Source organism: Tauraco erythrolophus, chromosome 2, assembly GCF_009769465.1.
Source record: "Tauraco erythrolophus isolate bTauEry1 chromosome 2, bTauEry1.pri, whole genome shotgun sequence".
Classification (NCBI taxonomy): domain Eukaryota; kingdom Metazoa; phylum Chordata; class Aves; order Musophagiformes; family Musophagidae; genus Tauraco; species Tauraco erythrolophus.
Window position 1 is genome coordinate 59,733,602 of NC_141466.1, and position 18,888 is coordinate 59,752,489.

The following is an 18,888-nucleotide window of genomic DNA, read 5'->3' on the forward strand; positions in this document are numbered from 1 at the left end:
TGATTAGAGATACTACCTGGATGGAGGCCTGGTGAACCTTTCTCTCTCTCCGTCACGCATGTGTGGCGGTTGTATGCTGGCCTTGTTTCCCCAAACAGTGCATCAGGATGTCCCTTTGGGCTGTTATGCTGTTGGAAAGCACTTGTGTCTGCCTAAGGACCCTCTGCATTAATGGGGTATGGGAGGGAAGCACACAGAAGCACATAGGGTCGTTTAGGCAAGGTGTTTTGCAGAGTCACAGGGGAGGGTAACTATCTAACCAAATTAAGACTCTACAATGTGGGTGTCTTCAGCCAACTGAGAGGGGAAAGATGATTATCTATAGGGGTTAGGAATCATCTTTTAAAGAAGATTTCCTCACATGTCCTCATCAATACTGCAGTGTCTCAAATTACATGGTATGTGTCCGGGAATGAGTCGCCTCTCATCTGACTTCAGACATTTGCTAGATTGGATGAATCAGCCTCAGAAATGTCTGTTTCCCTCCACTGACTTCAAAGGAAAATCTATTTGGACTTCAATATGCAATAGCAGATGTCTGTTGTTAGGAACCTTTATCGATTTTTATGGGTTAACTGGTGATTTGAGGACTGAGAAGGATAACTAAAACTGAGTTAAACAGAAAAGAATAACCTGGTAATGCTGGACCACTGATTTGAGTGATTTATCAGTCAAGACTCTCTCTTTTATTCTTTGTTTTCAAATATGCACAGGTACTTTACTTAAAGAAAAAAAAATAATGGGGGTCCTACTTTCAAGTGCAGTAGCTGGCAAGCGGGGAGAGGAGGGAAATGGACATTTTAAGTAATTCTATATTCCTCTATATTTGCAGCACTCTCAGATTGCAAAGATTAAAGTTTTCAAAATTTTTGTTTTTCTGAAGGCAGAATGGAACATTAAAATGCACATTTAGAATAAATGAACCAAATATCCTGCAGACCTACCGTGGACTTTATAAGTGATTAGTCTTGCTGGAGTTCAAGCACTGACTTTCAGTTTATTGAAATGCTAATGAAATTTTGATTATAATATAAAATATAATTTTTTCCTCTAAAACATTATTAATGCCATTTCAGAGATTAATGTTGCAACCAGAATGCTTCGTTTTTCATTAATCTACCAGTTCACTGCTGAATTTACTTATAAATCTCTTCCTTCATCCAGTTTATATTTCATTGCTCCGCTGAGTTTAAATTCTATCTAAAATTTTATGACAGCAGAAGTATATTACTGCAATTAAAATATCAATAAAACAACCCATAGCACCATTTTCACTATCATTCATAACATGCTGGCAAAATACAAGGATTAAAGTGAGCATGGACCCTTTTATGATTTAACTGTGCACTGGGAGAATCCAGCCAGTGTTTGAACGGAAAGATTTGATAACATTAATCAACACAACTAGACCAAAAGCAAAATGGATACCGAATCCCATTAATCACAAAATTAATTTTCGCTAATACAGTACCCTTTTATTTCCTCTTTCATGTCACTGGTAGACCGTGTACTGAGGATTAGTGTTGTTGCTGTTTCTGTATCTGTATCGTTTCTTGTTCTGCAGTCACCATTGCAGCATCTGAGTTCCTGCCACTTGTTCTTTAACCAACCTAACAACCATTTGCTATATATTTTCCTCTCATACTCTCTCTAAGCAGAAGAAATTTAGCTGACAGTGTGATTTATTCTGGAAAATTGAACTTTTCAGTGAAGGAGTGTTGAGTGAAGATGATATTCTTCCCTGTGCTCAGTGCTTAATTCTGATGCAGATTGCGGCTTCCAGAATTATTACCTGCTATAAATCCTGCCTTAGAGCTGGTAACGTCAGTACAAGTTGATAAAGGTTTTAGCTGTCTTGCATATATCCTTGGAGTGGGCTTGGGAAAAACACTTTACATTTTGTTAGATGTGTTCCAGTGTTTGCTTCTCTCTAGAGAAGTCTGACTTCTCACTTCGTCTCTTACTGTAGTGAAAACTGAAAACCCAGGCGATCTATGTGGGAGATGAGTAGAAGAACTGTTGAAGAGCCAACAGTCGGTTACTAAGACTAGCATGTCAACACAGTAATTCACCAAACTCTTTGATTTCTTGTTCTGTGGGTGGAGTGTCTTTTAATAGCTATTGATAAATTGATTGTTCCCCACTCTACCTTCCTGATCAACAGCTAATCTGAGAGATACATGCACACAACTGATGTCCTGATGAGTTCAGTCTGTTCTAGATCTAGTAAAGCTCACTGTATCAGTAAAACCTGGGTAGTGAAATACAGAGCTTATTTTTATGGAATGCAAAGCAGTTTTGCAATATCTATTGTACCCGTAATGTGTCTCTGTCGTGGTTTAGCCCAGCTAGCTGTTAAGCCACTACACAGCTGCTCGCTCACTCCTCTCCCTCGGTGGGGCGGAGAGGAGAAAAATGGAACAAAGTACCTGAGGGTCCAGATAAGAACAGGGAGGGATCACCCACCAACTATGGCCTTGGGCAAACCAGGCTCAGCTTGGGAACAAATCAGTTTAACTCATTAACAGTTACTTCAGAGAAGATAATGAGAAACAAAACCAGATCTTAAGAACACCTTCCCGCCAGCCCTCCCTTCTTCTCAGCTCTACCTCTTCGCCTAGCAGCACAGAGGGACAGGGAATTGGGAGGGTTGCAGGTCAGTTCATCACACGTTGTTTCTTCTGCTCCTTTCTTAAAAGGGGAGAACTCCTCACAGTCTTCCCCTGCTTTTACGTGGGGCCCTCCCTCACAGAAAAATAGTCCATGAACTTCTCCGGTATGAGTCTTTCCCACAGGATGCAATCCGTACGTATCAGATTGTTCCAGTGCAAACTTTCCTCATTGAGTTGCAGCTTCTTAAGGTGCAGCCACCCGCTTTGGCGTGGAGTCCCTTCTCACAGACTGCAGATGTATCTCTGCTCCACTGTCGACCTCCAGCAGCGTGCGGGGTCCTTCCCACAGAGACAATCCTCTATGAACTCACTTAGGCACAGGCTCTCCAAGCCATGCGGCCATGGCCATCTCCAGCTGAGATGGGTGGAGGCCCAATAGGGGCAGCTGCCTGCCCAGGAGACCAGGAAGGGGGGCAGCCCCCCGCCTCCCCCCTTTCTTCACTGCAGGTCCTGCCTGGTTCAGGTTCCTTCATCCCCTTCTTAAATATGGCATTTGCAGAGGCACTGATTGGCTTGTCCCTGGTCCAAGGTGTGTCTGACCTGTCCAGAGTCTGGTCTGACTGGTTTTTGGAGCCAGGGAAGCTTCTTACATTTCCTTACAGGGGCCATCTCTGCAGCTACTCCCCTGCTCCCAAAACCCCACCACATAAACTCAGCACAGTCTCAGATTCTGAATTTGAGATTTTCCTGCATGTATTAATGAATAAGTAAATATTACCTTGATATTACTCAATCTGAAGGCAGTAGGTAACTATGTCTGTGGAATGCATTAGGAAAGTAAAGGATATTTGATGGAGAGATATTCTTTATCTGTCTTTGAAGTCAGAAAATGGAAAGATTTATCCTAGTTTTAGTTTATAATAGTAAAGAATTAAGAGTATAGGTTTTTCAATAGCATTGTCTAATATTCCACCTTTTAAATTTCTGGTAGATAGGACTCTTATCTAATTTTGGTGATTTACAATTCATGATAATGCAAAATTTTAACAGGATTTGTGTTTTAGCAACAGAGAGTGATTTTTTGTTAATTTTAAAGTAATTTCTTTTTTGTTCAAAGCTTTTGCTTTATAACAACCAATAAATGGTCCTGTTGATGCACCAAATTTGCCCTTCACGAACTTTCAAGTTTCTGATTTAGGTTTATGCAAAAGTGTCAAAACTCCCACTAATCTGAGAGAATAGCAAGTCATTTTGCTGCTAACAACTCTAGGAAATTATATATGTTGCTATTATCTGGGAGACAGAGCATATTGCCAAGGTTAAATGCTGAGGGATGGAGTTATTGAGGAGAGCATTACCAACTTGCTTTCTCAATGTAAATCTTTCACCCAGGCAGAGTGAACTACTGTGCAGCTTTTAATTCTCATTTATTTCAAAATACCTTGAATGCTTGTGAGCATTCTGTGTCATTTTTCCTTCATCTTCCATTTGTATTCTTCGTTCTCAGGTGCTGGTGCTGTGCTATGTTCTCCAACATGACTTCTGCTTGCTTCCAGAAAACCTTTATTCAGTAACTTTTCATTTCACAGATTTGCTTGGATATCTGAAACTGGGCACATGGATGTTTATTTTGGCAGCTCATATAACCAAGGGATAAATGGGAATGAAAGGAAAAGGAATCTTGCCTCAGTCCATAGTGTAGTGATGGACTTTGTACTTTGTACTTCCAGTGTAGCCTTGCTGTTGCTTTATGCTCCATGCACAGGGATCAGGAGCCTGAAGGGCCTCACACCTTGCACATTACACCATCAACTTTTATGACCTCACTATTCCGTGACCGTATTCAGACAACCAACCTATAATTTACCACTGGTATTTTCTGCACATAAGCCACATTCCTGATTCTATACACACATACTACTTTCCCTTCTACCAAACCTTAATTAGTTCTATCCCACACCATTATCCTAAGGACAAGTAATGTGAACTTCTGAGGTTTTCACTGTGCTCATTTGAGTAACTGTGTCTTTTGAATTAGCCTCTATAATTTTGTTATACTAATAGCTGCACCAATTTTAAAACCAAAGAAGAAAAACGCAGACAAAAAAATTAGGAAAGAAAGCAAATAAATGGAAATATCAGGCTGGGTTATTAGAGGCTTGATATCATAATTTCAAAGAGTTTCAAAATCTTAATTTCATGAAAGAGGAAAATGGCGATGAAAGATTCTGATGAGATTGAAGTGTGAGGAAAAAAAACCTGGTAGATCTTTAATAACCCATTGTAAAATCTACTTAGAGTGATCAACAGTGATAGTTTTGCAGGAGATGTATTAAAACTCAGGGTAAAACATAAGAGTAAATTAATTCTGAGGAGAAAAACAGATTCTGAGGATAAGTAACATATGGCCTTGACATTTGAATGATGAAGTAGAATAAATTCACACCAAACTCAGTAGCTCCTCCCAAACAACATAAATGCATGGAAGTAGCTAAATAGATCAAAGGAATAAGATTGCTTTGCATAGGTCCTTCTAAGCTGCTAAGTATGTACACTACAAAGCTCTATGGAGTTCATCTCAATTAAAGCTCAAGTAGTAGACTGTCAGCAGCACATCGTTTTCTGACATATTGCTGTTACTATTTTTAATTGATAGATATCTGTCAATAAGTTAATTCCCAGAGCTTTCCGCAACGTCTCTAGCAAGAATGTCAGTTTTCCGTCAACAGTGTAACTGTAGAAATGGCACATACTTGTTAACTCTGTCAGCACTGCACATGCCTGGGATGTCTGAAACATATGATCCCATCTGGTCCTCTTACTTAAGTAGGAATGAGATAAGACAATACTTTGATGACATACTTTTATAAAGAATTTAGAGCCTTCAACGCAGTGGTGTGAGCTGCTTAGATGATATTCTTTTTTTGGAGTCAGTAACAGATGTGCAATTAAATAGCAGGGTTTATTCTGCCTGGTTAATCTGTGCACAAAATACCACTCCGCAATCTTGTTTCAGAGATGCAATGATGGAGACACCCTTATTTTTTTAATCCTCACCTTCTTTGCAGCATGAAAAAGCACTGTGATTTTAAAACTAAAATGGATATCCGTCATGAGAAATATCCGCAGAGGCTGCCTCTTAGGTCCTTTGCTCTGCAACATCTTGTGCTATTACTCTAGGTAACCAACACACGCTCACATCCTGGGAGACCATTAGAACCACATGACTGTCTTCTCATGGCTTCAATGCTTTTTCATTACCAACATCCTTAGCAATGAAATGTACTGATTCGCTAAGCTTTTAATCATGCTCTTCCTAGAAACAGAAAGGAATAATACCTCTAGTTTGAGGTGAACTAGCTTTCAGTTGCTATGACTTCCCTACCGATAACTGCTTAGCATTTCCTTGCTAGATGAGGTTAAATGTTATACTTAAGAATGAGTCAGTGGAGCTGAGGCTACACAGCATCTTGTGGAAAGAGACTAATAACATATGGTAGTTAGTCATATATTGCAATCATATGGCTATATGAATCCTCCAGGGGTCCACCTCATCCCAGTATGATAGATGGGACATCGCTGCAGGTCTGTGTTCTCGTGTGCCAGCAGTGAGATTGAGCATGTATTCCCAGGTGGTGCATGTGCACACACACACGCACACGCGCGTACATGACCAAACACACAGACCAGCACAGAGAGAGGTCAGTGCCTTTATCAGCACCCATACAGACACCAAAAGCACTCACACAGACATGAACATCACAGGTGGCCCCATCCTGTTCCTTCAATTCAGGCCAATTGGAATTGGAGTCAGGATACATGCATGCCCTCACTCTTCATTCACAAACACACATCTGTCGGTTCCTTAAATACTAACACAGATTTTAAATCCATCCAATATTTGTGGCCCATTCCCACACACCAACTGAGGCTTTGGGTGTTTCCCTATATGGATCTCTTCCTGCTCAGCAGCTGGTCCAACCTGAAGTTCATGAGAAACTTGCACACATTGGTTCAGGGAGTGACCCACACAGAAAATAGCTAGAATGGATTTAATAAGAAATTGCAAGAGGCTGTGGTAGTCAACCACCAGGTTTGCCAGGCTTTTGCTTACAGATGACTTGCTAGTTTTATTCCCCTTTTGTGATGAAAAGAGACTTGACTACAAGGTCCAAGCAAACGGTCTATTTGCACTGCGCTTACAGGTCCAAAATAACAATTTACTCGAACTGCACTTGCAGATTCAATACGCCACTATTGCAGATTCTTATAGATACAATGGAGGAATGCACTAGTGCAATTTAAAAGCAAGATATACACTATCACAATACACTATCACAGCACACAAGAGGGTCACGGAATGTGCTATTGCAGCACACAAAAGAGACGACACACAAGCACACTAGACTTAAAGCTGCTAAATAATCACTTACCCCTTCAGGTAAGGACTCTCAATCCCAGGGAAGTTACCTTGGCCGGCATCCCGATCAAGGGGGGGAAGAATCTCCTCACAGACCAGCTGTGTAGTTGGAGAAGCAGCTCCCGATTCCCAACCCAAATCACAGGGCTTTTATCCCCTGATTTACGTGACTGTGTAGGTACCACGCCTGAGGGGGTCTTTGGGGGTGTGACAGGGAGTTTCCCCTCATCGATCGTCTGAATACACAAAGTTGTCTGAGTACATAAAGTTGTCGGCTGAAACAGAAACCTTCCAGCTTCCCTTTACCTTATCTCAAGCAACTGGACAATGGTTGGATTGAGACTCAGGGCATATTCTTTGTTGAGGGATTTCAAGGCTCAAATCAAGTTTTGGTTCTTTGTATAACGCAGCACTGACTCATCAGACAACTCAGGGCTGAGCGATCTACACAGCCCCCCGTGGGAAGTCTCTGCCTCAAGGCAATACAAAGCTGGGCTGCTTCTACAACCCCCCCTGTGTCACCTGTGTGCTGGGCATTGCCAAGAAGCTTGATTTGGATCTGAGCCAGATGATCCATACACCTTTTTCTCCCTGACCAACTTGATCCCTCCCTTCCCCTACTTTTGATCCTTACCCTAAATGTTTTGCCCATTCCTACAGTCTCCTGAAGACATGCTACAGTTTTATGTTGTCTTCAAATTCTTTCTGCTCCACTTCCAAATTTTCTTCTGCATGCAGCCCAGAATAAGTCCTATAGCCCTTTGGAAAATAATCTCCATTAGTTTCTGTGGTGTTCCCGGAAGAGAACTTCTTTCCCTGAGTCATCTTGACAAGTGGGACAAGGGACAATAATATTATAATTCTACTTCAACAGTCTTAGGAGTAGATGACTTGATGTTCTCCATATTCACTCATCAGGTAATTTGTTGGGTACCTTGGCCTGTCATAGTTCCTTGGATACTCACCAAGTCTTTTTTTCACTGCAATTAGCTTTTTCATCACATAATCACTTCTAGTAAAAACAAGTAGTCTCATCTGTCATTACATGATATAAATATAATGAGATATACAATATATATATATTATTCTTACAAGGAATAGAATAAACTGTTATCAAGGTGAGGAGCATTGTGTTTACTACTTTTCATGTACAATTTTCCAAGAATACTTTGTCTTGAAATGTTGAAGACATTTTGAAAATTTTGTCGTAGAACCTAGGGTCATAGAATCATAAACTCATAGACTTATAGAATCATAGAATGGTTTGGGTTGAAAGGAATGTGAAACATTATCACCCTCAGAGTGAAGAAGATCTTCCTTAGCTCTAATAGAAATCCACCCTCTTTCAGTTTAAAGCCATTGCCCCTTGTCCCATCACTACACGCCCTTGTAAAAAGTCCCTCTCCAGCTTTCCTGTAGGCCCACTTTAGGTACTGGAAGACTGCTAGAAGGTCTCCCCAGAACCTTCTCTTCTCCAGGCTTAACAACTCCAACTCTCTCAGCCTGTCTTCGTAAGAGATGCTCCAGCCCTCAGATCACCTTTGTGGCCCTCCTCTGGACCTGCTCCAACAGCTCCATATCCTTCTTCTATTGGGGTACCCAGAGCTGAACACAGTATTCCAGGTCAGGTCTCATAAGAGCAGAGGATTGGGGTAGAATCACGTCCCTCGACCTGCTGGCCACGCTTCTTTGGATGCAGCCCAGGACACAGTTGGCTTTCTGGGCTGCAAACGCACGTTTTACATTGTCCGTGTAAAGTCTTTGTCACTGTAGAAAGATGATCACTATTTCTATTCCTGACGTCTTAAAAATCTTCAGAAACAGCAACTACAATATTCATGCATTTTCAGTTTTGAGTTTATTATATACTAGTTCTATTTATAAATACAATCTCCTATATGAATTATTTCTTCTTATAATCACAATACACGTAAAATACATCTGTGTTTGTAAAATACGTATATCTTCTCTGTGTCAATGAAGATAGAATGATAGAATTAAAATGAATTGCTTCTGGAAAAAAAATTTAAAATTATTCATGTCTTTTCCAAATTTTTCATAAGTCTGCTGAAATACAATACAAATACAAGACTGTGACTGCACAATTCAACCTGTAAAGAGTGGAATAATGTATGAACTTAGAAAGTCAAACAGATGATAGTGCCACAAATGACTGCCATATATCAAAACACTCTTTTCATGACTACTGTACGTCATCTTGAAGTTCTCCTTCCCTTATACAATAATTATGCAATAACAGCAAACTTTAGTTAGGATGGAAGGGCTTATTTTATCTTGCAAGCCTGACAAATCAGTCAACTTGTTTTTTAAGAGTTTTAATTCAAAAATCCTTCAGCACAGTTTTTAATTTATGCAGTGCTTCAGGATTTGGAGACAGTAAAAAGACTGCAGTGAGATCCTTAGTTAATAACTAATAATGCTCACACGCATTTAGGTCAATGAAAACTCTGTAGAATTTATGCTGGCATAAACAAAGTTGAGTAAATTTAGCTGAATCATCATTTCATTAGGTATTCCTTTTCATTCCTACATCAGATAGGAATGAACACAGGCATTTAAAAAAATATTTCCTGTTATTCATAAACATATCTTTTGAAATTCATGCTTAATATTTTTGTCTGATACTACTATTGTGGTTTCCACTGGATAGGCACAGTCTTTAGAGGCTTAGAAAAAAAAAGAGTTGTAGCAACATTCTTCTTAAAAAGAAGAGATTTCATCAACAAGTTGATATCTAAATTAAGTCCTCTACAGTTATGTTCAGTATCAGACTTCAATGGCAGAATTCAATTCATAATTAGAATGTCTAAATTTAGTTCTTTATGTATAGGTACGTGTAGGTATGCCACATATCTAAATCTCCATGGAGTCAGTGAATATATAATTACTACAATCAGTGCCACTGCTAGAAGTTTACCCTAAGGTAAATAGCTAGGTCTTTGATTCAATTGCCCACCCATAAGCACTTAATTCTATACGACATGTTCTAGAACAAAGACATCCCTGTGAGGCTGGCAGATCTAGTACAGGACATTGGTATCCTTTGGGATCAGCAACTGAAAGAGGGACAGTATACCTTAGAGTATCTCAAATTCCGCTAAACACTCGTGTGGGCAACTGAACAAAGCCTCAGATCTCTTTTGACTTCAACGGATGCTGTGTCTGTAGACAGTGATGTGTGGAGAGCTACATTTAGCTCTCTGATTTCTGAATTAATCGTTCACTGATTACAGTGAGTATTGCAGCAAGTTCTTCCTACAGGACTTTCTAGAAAATGGTCTGGTCATACTGCATCCATTTATTTTTGGTATTTTGAGTTTTATGCAAATAGTGGAATTCAATATAGTTAGGGATCACCATCAAATCTACTATTAGTGAACCTAGACTCACAAAGCTGTCTTGAGTTTTTCAGCTGTCATTTTAGACTCCTATATAGATTCACAAAATCCGTTTCAGCTACCATTCAATTCTAGAAGCAGCAGCAGGTCTCCAGTTTCCAAACATTAGATGGAAGTCATGTAAACACCTGGCTTTTGACAGTGTACATCAGCTTCATGCCTACCTCCTCAAAATTACAAACGTCAGCTTTTTTTCTGCCTGAAAATCTGCTGACAGACTCTGTGCAGAAAGGTTCTCGGAACATCCATGGCTAACAGGCTCCACACATGACTGGAGTGAAGGTGACCTATTTTGTCCAATGTACTCAATGATTAAAATACTTATCAAGAATGTCAGAGATCCTGCTTCATTCCTGTTGTAAGCCTACTGGGATTCGAACATCCATCACATGTTTCTGAGAGGTCACTAACCACTGCCTCTTGCAGCACTAAAGAAAACACTTAAAACCTAGCACTTACCTTCCTAAATGTCTCTTGAACACTGTTGAGATGGCTTCCTACTCCCAGTGCTGGATTTGTGGGCTCTATTCTTAGATGCCTCTCCCCTTACAGATTCTGTCAATTAGTGAAGTTTTGCGGTGGTTACTATTGCACAGTATAAATCTCTTTTCTTGTATCTGCCCCAAGTTTTCCTTTGTAGATAGATCAATTACATAGTTTAGTTTGATTTAGTATTCTTATGTCACAGAAATTAAACGCTGGAAAAGACATTTAACATCATTTTCCCTCTCCAGATCAGTGCAACGTTATGCCTTATTGAGTTTTTCACAGTGTGTTTCCAACTATAAACTATTCTTTCTTTTGTTATGCTTGTAAAATTGATTCATTCCAATATGTCTTTTATGAAAATTATTCTGAATAATATTTACATATCTAGAACGAAAGAATTAAAGATCATAACGTTCCTAATTTAAATTCTCCTGTTAGGAAAAAAAAACCCTAAGGAAACTTCTAATGAACTGCACATACTTCCATGTCTTGGAAGTATGTCTGTGGTTTTATATAAAGGATGCACAGGAACTTGAATAGATGAGGTTTTCCTAAGAGTATTAACTTATTTCCAAAATGAAACTAGTTTTTAATTCTTCACAGATCAATGATTGACATAGCTTGAGTTTTAGTCTGTAATCCTTTTTGGATTTTTTTTTCCTGTTGCAGCCCAATGCTTGTAGAATTATACTGAAAAAAATTATGAACGAGCAATTCCTGTATTCAGAAGCAGTTTCTTAAGTCAAAAAAATGTTTTTATCTATGATGTAATGTAGAAAGGAGAGAAAGAGCTTAAATCACTCAGTGCATGAGTGATATATTGGTGACCTTTGTAATATACTAACGGTTACACGTTTATCAAACTAAGATTAAATTACTAAAATACATCTCAAACAAATCTGTAGGCGGTTAGTGTTACATGCGAAGTGTGTCTGATTTTATTTAATCAGCATGTGAGAAACAGGCAGATTGCTCCATTTGAGAATATATATTCAATGACTGATAAAACTCATTCTGGAAGAGAGCATGTTGACTGATAAGAGGGAGGGGAAACATTGGTTATCTATTTTTCACAATCATCACTGCCATAATGCTTTTTAAAATTCAGAAGAGAAGAGAATAATGTCGTTGTTCGTTGTTACAAATGTACACAGAAAGACAACCAAGAGTTCTGCGTGGCTCCTGACTTGTCACGAGTATATATTGCAAATACAGATATATTTGTAAGGGCACAGAGAGATTGAAAAGATTCCTCTTAGAAGCTTAACACATGAGTTATGACTCCAAAGAAGACAGCTCCTCTAGATCCACACAGATTCAGTATGAAGGGCTGGACTGATATCTCAAAAACAACCCAAGAGCTAGCTTCATACAGCTTCCACTGAAATATGTCAGAATGCCCAGTATATATTTGGTCGTAATTGCAGCTGGGTTTGGCTTTCCTAAGGAAAAACAAATGTAGACAAGCCATAGATAAAATAAAATAAAATAAAATGTTTAAAGTTATAAAATAAAGAGATCATGTTAAGACCCATTTTGCATCGTTGAGTACTCTACCATCATTACTATATTTAGTTGCCTGAACATAAGCATTCAGCACAATTTAATCTTCTAGAGTCCTGAAAGGGTTTGCCCAGGCCCCTCCAAGCCCGCTAGTCTGACAGAAGTGATGCACATAGCATTAGATGCCTATTTTTACACAAATTAAATCATTCTCAAGGGTAAGATTAATTAATGTACCTCTGTGCATTTAAACATTAGATAACTAGTCTAACCTGGTCACCTAGACAGTAGTTGGTAGAGAAACAGGCAACTCAGGTGGGACACTCATACTATCTGAAGATACACATTTTAGAAGGGTGGGAAGAATAGTTCTCCCTTGGGGAACTATTGAGGGAACTGAAATGTGGAAATAAGACAAATTTTAGACAGCTAAATTTAGGTGAGATATCAGGGAGCAATTGATAAACCAGTATTGTAATCTAATCTATTCTAATCTAATCTAATCTAATCTAATCTAATCTAATCTAATCTAATCTATTCTAATCAAACTTCACGACTCCCTGGTGGTCTAGTGGTTAGGATCCGGCGCTCTCACCGCCGTGGCCCGGGTTCGATTCCCGGTCAGGGAAAAAGTGCTGTGTGGAGCCTAATACGTGGCCCATGAGGAATGTGCAATGAGATACGTCCCATTGTAGCGATTTCTCAGTAGTAGGGTGTGTTCTTACCCACATTTATAATCATACTACATACTTAAGCCACTGTTATATCAAACATACAAATTTGTACATTGTCATTAACTACTAGTATACTCTGTCCCTTTACAGGTATTAGTCATACAAATTTATACGTTGTCATTAACTACTAGTATACCCTGTCCCTTGACAGGTATTAGTCTTCTGTTCCGTGGGCTTCCACAACTCCCCCAGATGTCTGTAAGAACTGGCTATGACTTGGGCCCCTTCTGTTAAGATGGGTGCTCAGCACAGGAGAAACACTATAAGTTTAAGTGTTGGGTGCCAACACCACCTTGTTTTGGATCATCTTGCCGAGTCCTTGTGAGGCTCACTCTGCATCATTTCAGGTCATTCTTGCTACATTACTTACTGCAATGTACAGCTTGCGTCACAGATTATTTTTCCCCCAAGGTTAAATCTCCTTCAGATACATGCCACATCTCCCCATCCTTCTGCATTACCCACCAAGTATGCCTAGGTCTTTCAGCATAGACAATCATATGAATAGGTTGGACTTTTCTCCAGGGAGGAGCAACCCACACTTCAGCCACTTCCCTAAATAGAGTTCTGCTGGTTTTGGCTGGGATATAGTTAGTTTTCTTCATAGTAGCTAGTATGGGTCTGTGTTTTGAATTTGTGCTGAAAACAATGTTCATAATACAGGGATGTTTCCGTTATTGTTGAGCAGTGCCTACATAGAGTCAAGGCCTTTTCTGCTTCTCACACCACCCCACCAGTGAGTAGGTTGAGGGTGCACAAGAAGTTGAGAGAGGGGACACAGCTAGGGATATTCCATACCACAGGGCGTCGTGCTCAGCAATACCAGCAATAAAAGAAGAAGGAATGGGTGGGAATTCAGAGTGATGGCATTTGTCTTCGCAAGTAACTGTAATGCATGATGGAGCCCTGCTTTCCTGGAGATGGCTGAACACCTGCCTGCTGATGGGAAATAGTAAATGAATTGCTTGTTTTGCTTTGCTTGAGTGCACGGCTTTTGCTTTACTTACTAAGCTTTCTTTATCTCAACCCACGAGTTTTCTCACTTTTACTCTTCCGATTCTTTGCTTCGTCTCACCACAGGCAAATAAGCAAGCACCTGCGCAGGGCCGAGCTGCCTGCTAGGGTTAAACCATGACAGCAGTACAGGGACTTTATCCTCTCCCACAGTATGTAGGGGTTTCGTTTGGGCAGCACCAGGATGGGTAGCAGATCTTCTGGTGTTAACCAGCCAAGTGGCTTCTGCTAAATTTATATTCCAGTGCTTCCATGCCCCATTGCCTGAGGTTTTCAACATAGTCTTTAACAGTCCATTGTATCTCTCAATTTTTCCAGAAGCTTATGGGTGGAAGGAGATGTGAAACGCGCAGTCAGTACTGTTTCTTGGCTCAGGAGGTTATGATGTTATTTCAGAAATGAATCCCATTGTCTGACTCAGTTCTTTCTGGGGTAACATGTTGCCATAAATTTGCCTTTCAACACCGAAGATGGTGTTTTGAGCAACGGCGTGGTTTACATAGTATGTTTCTAGCCACCCAGTACTTGCTTCCGCCATGGTGAGTATGTAGCGCTTACCTTGGTGTGCTCGTGACAGTGGCCCAATATAGTTGATTTGTCAGACCTCAAAACCTAGCCACCACCCTCTATTCCAGGGAGGCTTTACCTGTGTGGCTTGCTTGATTGCAAGCCATGTTTCACATTCATGGGTGACCTGTGTGCTGGCCTCCATGCTCAGGTCCACCCCTCAGTCACAAGCTCATCTATATTTGACATCTCTCTGTAGATGTCCTGATGTTTTGCGGGCCCATCGAGCTACAAAGAACTCACCCTTATGCTCCCAGTCGAGGTCCACCTGAGTCACTTCAATTTTGACAGCCTTGGCTACCTGTTTGTTGTTGCGATGTTCTTTGACAGCATGGGTTTTGGGTGTGTGAGCTCCACATGATGTACCTTTAGCGGTATGTCATGATAAGTCACGATAAATAACCGTTTACGTAACGATAAAACGGTTATTCTAACAAACTGTTAGGTATAATGCCTATTTTTCTTATATCCCTACTTTTCTTGGTCTGTTTATCTGGCTTGTAAAATTACCATTTCAAAGACAAACTGATCTTTCCCTCTTTATCATGTTTGTGCTTTATGTCTCCTTTGTAGATGGCCTGCAGGCAAGAACCATTTACAATAAATGAATTAAATGTCAGTTTTCATGCTTCAGCAGTTCCTATTCCACATTTTGCATCAAGCTATGCTAAGATGAAACTCAACTTTGAGCTGAACATAGCCTTAGGTTCTGAGGCTGGGGCTTGAACTGTGCCATGACATTGTGAGGGTTGTTTATAGGGAGGCAGGCCTCATATTTCTTTCTTTTTTTTGTGTGTGTGCTCCCAAATCCTAGGGCATAGGATGATTTTCCAAAAATATCACCACATCCAAAGTTCTTCTGCTCTTATGAGCTGATCACCCGTACGGCTACACCTTCACTAAAGATGTACTGACATAATTTAGTTGGTCTTTATCATCATTAGTTCATGCTTTATTCTGGAATCCTTGCTGGGTTATTTGTGATGGAATAAATTAGACCAGCTCCTCTTTCAGCACTCAGTTCACTCGCCAGCAAATTTTACCGCTCGAAATTTTTGTCCAACACTACAATACATAAGCATCTAGTTTTGATATTCTTTGGTGAAATTCATAGTATTGGATGAAGTTACATATTTTTACTTCTGTACTTATTGTCATATTTAAAAAACTTAAGATTTAAACAAAAATAATGTCTATTTTCTGTTGTTTTCCCCGTTCATTATTCCATTTCTGTGGTTCTATCATGGCACAGTGGTATAGATAATCTGCATAATTAAATGGACCTTAACAAAGGCTTCTGTGCTAATAGCTTGTAAACTTTTTTCAGTTATATCAGTTATTAGCATTCATACAATCTAATATTTCTTTCTGCAAACTTTTCTTTCTTAAACACCATAGCTACAAAGAAATTCTTCAGTATCTGTTTTTGTTTAGATTTTCTAATAGGTATAATTTTTTTTTTTTAAGGACCTTTTTAATTTGAAACCTTTAATGATTGTTCATTGGAGATAACTAGTCTTTCTTTTTAGGGTTTTGTTTATATGTTACATTCAGCAACTGAGGAAGGAGCTACACTGTCTACAAGTCTTTAAGCTTTCTGTTGTAACTCCAAATTCCATAGTTTCTCCTCTTCTATGAGTTAATCTAAAACCAGTCTCAACAGCAAAAATAGCACGTAAAATTACTACTTGTCTTCTATTGCTATTTTAAGCCACTGTACAATATATTTGGAAGACTCTAGCTTATTGTTAATGGAATAATAAATATAACATGTAAGCATTCTATTGTCTTTTATATTACTAAAAAATTCTGCACTTTCTTCTGTAGTTTTCCAGTATCCTTTTGTAAATTGCTCTGGTGAAGAGCATCAAAGCATCAAAATAAGTACAGCTAATGATAACTAGTAACTTATTCTCAAGCTCTCTATAGGATTCAAAATACATAATCTTCCTCCTCTGAAATGTCATGCTTTTAATTTTTGTTTCTTATCTTCAGTTTCTTCCACTGTAGACAAAAATCTGGCTAAGAATTTCTTAGTACTGTCAATAAAGCTGTGCTGTGACAGTAATCACAGTTTGACAAGTATTTTTAATTCAACAGTTAGGCAATTAAAACCGCTGTAGTTACTACTTCTTTTCAAGCATTGTTTCAGAAATGGCGCAGTCATATTTTGGTCACCTTCAGAAGTTTGTTACACTTTTTAATAGCAGATGATTTCAGCTTCTTAGTAGCATTTGCAGTTTTCTTTGTAGTGCATAATTATTTGAAGATAAAAAGATCTGGAGAGCAATGCAATATCTATAAAGATAATTCTCATCTTTTCAGAATCTCTGAAAAAATATCCAATTTATGCATTAATTGTAAGGATAATCTTCTGTTCCTTTTTGATGGTAATGATCATTTGCTTTGCCACCTGTGAAGGTTTTGATGTTTCTGTTACTTTAATATTAACTTTTTAGGTGGCATCTTCTGATTCATTAATTTTGTGACTCCATTTCCCCTCACTATTATATCTATGTTTTCTACACTGAGCTTGAGAGATTCCACTTTTTGTCTCCATTATTTTTCACATACTTGAATTATGTTTTCCAGAAATCTTGTATTTTGTCAGTTTTCAAATGTTTTCCCTCTATTTAATATTTGTCTAATGAATTGGTAAGTTTAAATTTATTATCTTCTTGCTGATATCATGTTGTGAGTTTCTCTTCTGGAGCATATGATCTCATTACCACTGTCTGCTATCAAAAATGGCCACTGTATGTCACTCGCTTCAAATAACTATACATCTTTCAGTTGTCACATTCATCTTCTCCAGTCTCAGTAGGCTCATTCTTCTTTGCTCCTTGGACTGCCTCTTTTACATTTTTGTGAACACATTTGTGAGGGCATTCAGTTCCTAGAACAGAGAAGTTACCCTATTTTTATGATGTAAATAGGCATTTTATAAAACCTTCAATGTGTAGAGGTTTTAATTATTGTATTTTATGGGATCTACTTATTATTCAAAGCTTATTCATATGCATTATGTTTGTAAGAAATCAAATATGTTGACTTGGCCATTTCTCTGGTACATTATAACAAACAAAGCGTATAAAATGTTTTTTACGACCAGCAGTCCATTTTAACTCACTGTTTAGAAGTTGGCTTTTTTTTAAACTCTTGTAGGTACAATTTGAAGCTACCAATTGCTTTGTTCCAAGTTTTCCACACTATACTAATAAGATGATGTTTATATAATAAGATCTCATACAGTTAATACAGAAACCACAAAGCATTTCATTTAAATAGCATATCAGAAGGTAAACCAGCTATTAAGAGATGGCCCTGGAGCTGACCCCAAAAAGCAGAAGACTGAAAAAGATCAAGGCAATTATGAAGCTATGTGGTTCACTAGTCAAGACGTTTCACCAACAGCTTGTAAGCCTAATAAAATTCATATAGAATTGCCCAGTTCAGATGCAAATTTATCACAGCTCACCTGAGATGTGGCATTTTTGAGCCGCTCTGTGGAGCCAAAATACTCAAACCCTGCATATAACCACCTACATCACAGTAGATGCTTATCATCAGATCAAATTTATTTTAGCACATTGCTATTCTGAGGTTGTAACTACTTAAACTACTGAAATAAAGCAAAAATTTAGGTTTCTGACTAAGGTTTACGTAGTTATTCTGTTTCCACTACCATGATACTCCAAATACCTACTTGGTGCATGAAACAATCAAATGTTCTGATGAATGTGTTTTACCACCCTTAATAGCTTATTGAAAGTCATGCAAAAAATTAAGTTGTGCCTCAAATTGAAACCATTGTACTTTTCTCAAGTTCTTATGCTGTGATTAGATGCCTGTTTGAGGTGTCGTAAGAAATAAAAAGACATTTTCAGTCTGTGCTCCTTTCAGCACTAAACGCTGACTGAAGAACAAGCCAGTGACAAAGGAGCTTTATGGACCCTCTTCTTGCTCTGAAGGGCCAAACGTGGCATATAAGATGATTGATCATTGCCTCTACGTCGCACTGATGTTCTCTGGGAACAATCAGCCATTTTTTTCCTGACATTTATCTATTTCTTCAAATATACAACCTCTTGCATGTATATTTATGCACAAGTGTATACACAAGCACGACA

General features: G+C 38.8%; 1 non-coding gene across 1 annotated transcript; it reads left to right on the forward strand.

Annotated features, from left to right (window-relative positions):
• Positions 1 to 13,000: 13,000 nt before the first annotated feature.
• Positions 13,001 to 13,072, forward strand: TRNAE-CUC (transfer RNA glutamic acid (anticodon CUC)). The gene has a single exon. It is a non-coding gene; the product is annotated as a tRNA-Glu (tRNA).
• The last annotated feature ends 5,816 nt before the right edge of the window (positions 13,073 to 18,888 follow it).